A 6,438-nucleotide genomic window follows, 5' to 3' on the forward strand; every position below is an offset into this window, starting at 1 on the left:
TTTGATTGGAGGTAAATCCCATACTAAATTCCAGGAAGGTGATGCTGTGTACCAACCTAGCTCAAGAAGAAATTGAGAAACTTAGTAAAGTTATTAAACAAAGACATAGGTACAGCTATTTAGTTAATCTTCATTGTGAAGGAGTTCCTATGTAAGACTTGCCTTTGTCCATCTTTTTCTAATAAATGGAGAGTTGAAGAGTTGTCAGGGAAAGCTACTAGAAAACCCTGAATCTCCTTCCTTCAATTCTCTTAGCATACAAAAGAATGTGTAAGAATGTTCTATAGACCCCCAAGTTATGTAAAAAGTGAGATGTAAGAGCAGATAGTACTTTCTTCTCTAAGAAGTTTGCCTAAAGACATGGTTTGTCAGTAAAACAGTGAAGGGTACATTCCCTGGATCTCAAAAAGATGAGATTTTGTACATTCCCATCACATGGAGATTTTGGGTAAGTGACTTTAAGCAATGACTTTAATGAGTCCAATAACCTTGAAAATTATTCCCAGACAAAAAAATAGAGCATTAAACACTCACCAAACCTAGAGAATGTTAGCCCAATATCTTTATGACAGTGTGTAACAAACAATTCCACCCCAACACATGTTATGGCCAAACGCTATCATATCTACCTTGAATGGTAAAAACAGATTTGCAAGATGGATAAAGAAAGAGAGAGAGAGAAGCTATAGAAACAAACCTGTAGAGAAAATTGACCCTCTGGCAGAAGCCATGCTGTTACCCTGGGACCAGCACATGGGTGTGTAGCAAATGGAGTTTCTTAGATGACAAGACCCTTTAGAGAATCCCATTCATTTGGCAATGATCTATGCATACAATACTGCAAACTCCAGTGCTGATCTTAGGGAGCTCATGGGCCTCAGGCCTCTCTAACTTTTGCTATGCTTAATTTTACAGTAACTCTTAGTTTTGCCTTGTTAGTCATGATTATGCCTGAGTTTACTGGTAACAAAAGTCTTTATAGAAAAAATTACATTTCTCTGATCTGTTACATAAACCAGTTTCTCCAGTCATCCCTGGCTGCCTTTGCAATCATCCTGAACAAGCAAGAGGAAATCACTAAGGCTAATTACTATTCCTTATTCAATTCCAAAAAGAGATCGATATATTCCAAAGAACTGAAGAATCAAGAAAACTGTTTCTGAAAAGATGACAGTACAAATCTTAAAGGAAAACAGAAGGAAGAAAAAAAGATAGAACATGAAAGGTCAGACATTTCTCTGGCACTAGGACATGAACACTCAGATACTTTTGCAATATCAAAGTATCAATAAAGGAATCTAAAAACTCCTAGTTCCACTTAAAGAAATGTACATTTATAAATTGCCAAGAAGAACAAATAAACTTAGTCTTAAGAGTTGAAGAGTTAGATATTAATCATTATTATTTTGAGAACTTATAAAGAAAAAGATAACTGCAATCTATATAATAAAGGCAGTAATAAAGGCGACCCATAGATTTCTCAAAAATTTGTATACACCTGAAAATGATACTCTAGGCATCACAATACATTCAGCTGATTTCACATTGTCAAGAATTAATGACAGGGCTCAAGTCTTTTACTTTGTAACTGCATGTTTGCTGTCAGTTAGGACACAGAATGAATAAGATGTACTTAGCTAGATATAAATATTTGGCTTGCTATATAATGATATGGGGTAAAGGTCAGTGACATCGAGGGAATGGGAAATAATAGAAACTAAAATGTCAATGATTCTTGGAGAATGATTAAAGAGACGTGATTTGAAACTGCTCATGCTTGAATGCATTACAACTTGTATAAATAAAGATGGCCTGAGTTAGTTGGGGCCATCATTCTTCATGTGGCACAAGAACCCTGCTGGATCTGGACTCTGGCAATCCTCCTTGAGCAGGTTTCAATCTAGGGAGCAGACAAGGTTTGTTACGCATTTAGTCAGAAGTTGTCACAGTTCTACAGGAACTGGTAGCTTTCACATTAGTACTATGGTTTATGGAATAATTTGGGAGTGAACAAGGAACAATAACTCTCCCTAGCGTACAGTCAGAGAAGAACCAGCTCCATACAATAGGCTTGAATGGACAATCACTTTCTGTACAATGAGCTATTGAACTCTGAAGTCTGAGTCCAGTTTACTCTTATGTATAGACTACATTTTAGTCTATAAAGTAAAGGACCCTTGTATGCCTAGGATGGTTCATTAGCTCAGAATCTGTTTACCTGAGTGCTGTCATTCTAACCTTGTTCTGTTTAGATTGATTTAATGGCAAACCTTTTTAAAATCATTGATCATCATCCCTCATCATGTTTTCCAACTGAGTTGAGTTTCCATTTAGCCTGTAACATATGAATCTGGAATCCAACTATCCTTTCTGGGCTCAGAAATCTGGTAGCCTTGGCTGGAAATCCACCACAACTTGCCAATATCCACCTGCCAGCCAACCTTCCTCTCAGCTTGTGCCCAGAATTTCTCAAAATGAGCTCAGCTCATCATACATATCCTACTGCAGGAGACTTCCCTCACACAGAGCTCCTGCCCAGCTTTCTCGCCAGTCCTTACTCTGTTCTCCCCAGAGAGCTCTGTTGAAACAGCCTTCTTCATCTGATAGTTTTGCTACTGAATAAACAAAGCCCCAGTCATTGGATCTACCTCATCTTCTGGCCCCCAGATCCTTAATTACTAGATAATTATCAGGACCAATATCCTTCAGTCTCTGATGGTTTGGTTATGGCCATACATGGAAGTTCCTCAGTTTAAGAGCATGCATTCATTAGTCCTCTGGTCTAAGTGTTTTGGAGTTTTTTGGGGACATCCTATTAAAATAATAGAGAATTTCACTTCCATTCATTGCTTGTGTGTTCTTCATTTTTTTCTCCACCCAACCCCCTCATTATTGATATTACATCAAATACAGAATATATTCTGCAATCCTAAACCAGTTTACTATGACCAGAAAGTAGTGCACTTTCAATTCCATGATTACTCCACAGCAACAGTGCAACTTCGTAGAACAGATGAATCAAGTTATCCAGGTTTTAGTACGTATTGACATGTGGAAACTCAGATTCATGATTTTTTTTTTTAACCTGCATTAGCTCCATCAGCAACAGAAGTGGTATACTTCTAAAACTGAAGATGTTGAATAAAGGATTAGGCTTACCCAGTAGCAGAGAGCAAACACCTTCCTTCCTTTGTTCCTCTTCTCCATTCTGTTCAGGCCTTTGCTATGATTATATAGGGAAATGCACCTTGGAAAGAGCCCCGCAATCAGAGTTCCTCCTTTTACTATGGTATTTTAATGTAAGGTTCCAGAACAATATTAAATTAAAAAAGGTCAGCCTAACTGCCAATTACAGGAGAGCCAAAATGACAGTGATTTAACAAGATAATTATTTATCTCAAACAACTTCATTACTGACTAGAACAGTGACTTCATGACTTTTATTGCATCTTTGGTTCAAGGTGGCAGTTCTGTTTCCAGCCATGAGGTCTGTAATCCAGGTAATGGAGAGAATATGCATAGTATGCATTTTTCCTCTCAGGATAGTTTGTAAATATGTAGCACTGGATAGTTTTGCTGAACCTTATTTACAGTAGCTTAATAACAAAATCTCATCTCGCTCAAAGAGAACTACAAAGCATGACCTTCATTCTTGATGGCAAAATGCCTTAAAGGGGAAGAATCCAGCCATCATACTTGATGAGCGTGCCTAATACAACTTTGCCTTCACATTTTGACAGAGGTCTCTTTTACTACTTACCTGTAAAACACTATTAGAGTTTTAGGTCTCATTTGTATTTTCTTTTGTACTATGTAATATCATGTAAATATCATGAGTATCAACAATATAATTTTTTTATTAAAGTTTACCTTCACCAGAATTAATATGACACTTTGTCTATGTTTTAAAGTGAGATACTGCATATTTTCTTTATATTATATATCAGTGTATTAAATATGCAAATATATTCCTTAGTAAGGTAAAGCATATTATGCCTCCATACTATATTAATCTTTCAAAATTACTCATGTGGACTCTTTATTACTCATTTTAGCTGAGTATGGTGACAGATCAACATTTAAGGTTATCCTCTGTTACATAGAAAATTCAAGGTCAGTCAGTCCCTTTTTTTAATCAGTCAGTAAAGAACAAGTGGTTACTATAAATTAGGACCAAGAAACTTGACTTCAAATTTAAGCAATACTTTGATCAGATAATTGAGCAGATAATTTGATGATACTTCAAGTAAAACATGTTAGCTATTAGATACAATAAAATGCAAGTTATAACAAAGTCAGCCTGTGCAGCTAGGATTATCATAACAGAGATTTAGGGAAACTAAATCTTGATTTTTCTTTTTTTCTTTCTTTTTTCTTTTTGATTAATTAGGTGATTTGAAAATAGTATTATAAAAAAATAAGAAAGAAATATTACCCTCCACACTATTGTACGATCACTGCTTCTCTTTATATTTCCAAATTTTCTAGAGTTCCTTATTCATTGATTTATTCATCACCAAAGACTTGTAGAAAATATGAACTGAATGATAATATGGTCATATTAATTCCTAGACTATCGACTCATATCCAACGTGTGTGTGTGTGTGTCATTGATTTAATATCAACTTAAAAGGAAATAAACCTTCAAAGAAAATAATGCTCATCATGTGTACAAATATGCAAATAAGATATCAGGTGATAGGCAGTGTTATGTGTTATGAATGATAAAAGTAGAATTCAATGATACTCCCACTGTTGTTTCATAAGCTCTAAGTTTGGGCCTACATTACAGATAATAATGATGCTGTCATTATCTACTACCTTAAAAGAAAACTGATAATATGTCAGCTATTGTGCTTAATGTTTGCTAATTTTACTTATCTTTACAAGTTTTAGAATGACCCAATCAGCTTATAGATGAGGAAGCAAATTCCCAAGCGAGCATGAGCAAAACTAGGAGTTTTGGTCTAACCTTCCATTCATACAGTCTGTTGCTGTATCTCATTTCCTTCTCTAAATCTCTAATGTGAGTACCTACAGACAATTCTCTTTAATTTCTCAGTTTCCCTCACCGCTTAACTTGTCATGAAGTGGTTACTATATACATGTTATGTTTACTGATCTGAACCTTTGTGATCTTTACAATTAAAAACGAAGGGATAGATTTGGGGCTTGGCAGTAGAACATTCTATGTACACATTAATGGCCTTAGGGACTTCCTTCTCTGTTTCAAGGGACTTTTTTCTTTTAATACTATTGTTGCTCTTTGTTTCTTTTTCATCTGTCCTGTATGACACTGAAGATTAGTCCAGATTCTTTAAGGATTTTCCTTTGCTTTTAAGATACTGGTGACTTCATTACTTATGCTGGATATGCACTTCCTTGACAGTTCTGTATCATATAATTTCATGGGCCCAAGGTCCCTGTCAGTTCCTCTTCATCAATTCTTTGTAGTCTTCATAACCAAGTTTACACTAGCAATTCTGTTAGTGGCTTTTTCTAATATCTGAAAACTAGATTACCTGAAAGGCAAAACAAATATGTCTCAGATGCCTGGATTTTAGTAGGATATAGTTTTAGAAAATGTCAAGACATGCATTTTTATGACATGCATATTTTTTTCTGGAACAGCTTTGTAATTTTTCCTTAGTGGAGCCATCCATACCTTTCTTTCAGTCTTTCCCTTATGGAGAATTTTACACTTGTACACAATGTGCTTTGATTGGCCCCCTCCCTGATCTCACACCATTTTCTCTTCCCAACTACATATGTTCTCTTCTTTCTTTTAGACCCACCAAGTCAACTCTCACCAAAGATTCTTTTTGTTACAGATGGTGATTAATGCAGAGACCCACAACTGGTCAGTGTGAAGTGAATAAGAGTGTGCTTGGTGCTCTAACTAGAACACCCACATCACACTGCTTTCTCTGATCTTTGGGGGCTATTTCCTCTTTATTGATCACCGTAGACCACAGTTCTTTTAACACAGGAACATCTTTAATTTTTGTCCCATTAGATGTTGTCTTGACACCTGTATCCTTAGAGGGCATTCAAAAGTCATTCTATCACCAATTCTATTATTTTTCCTCTCTATACTTAAGAGTATAGAGATAAGGAGAAATGTTCAGATTGGTTAATTGACTATCCATAATCATTTCTTAAATCACAACAGTTACATGTATAATTATGATGGATCAGAGGGCAGAGGAACTACAACCCTGCCACCTTAAATATGCTGCTGTCTGCCAATAACAACTACACACTGAAATATTTAATTAAAATCTCCCAAGTGAATTTTTCCGAGAGTCCCAAAGTAACCTCTACTTCATTGATTGAAAAACTAGTCAGAGTTATTAAATGTGATGAAAAGAACCCAGGAATAAACCACAAAAGCCTAATTCTACACCATATCCCAAATTCTTGGAGTAATTGTACTGA

Source organism: Phodopus roborovskii, unplaced genomic scaffold (genome assembly GCF_943737965.1).
Source record: "Phodopus roborovskii unplaced genomic scaffold, PHOROB, whole genome shotgun sequence".
NCBI classification, from domain to species: Eukaryota; Metazoa; Chordata; class Mammalia; order Rodentia; family Cricetidae; genus Phodopus; species Phodopus roborovskii.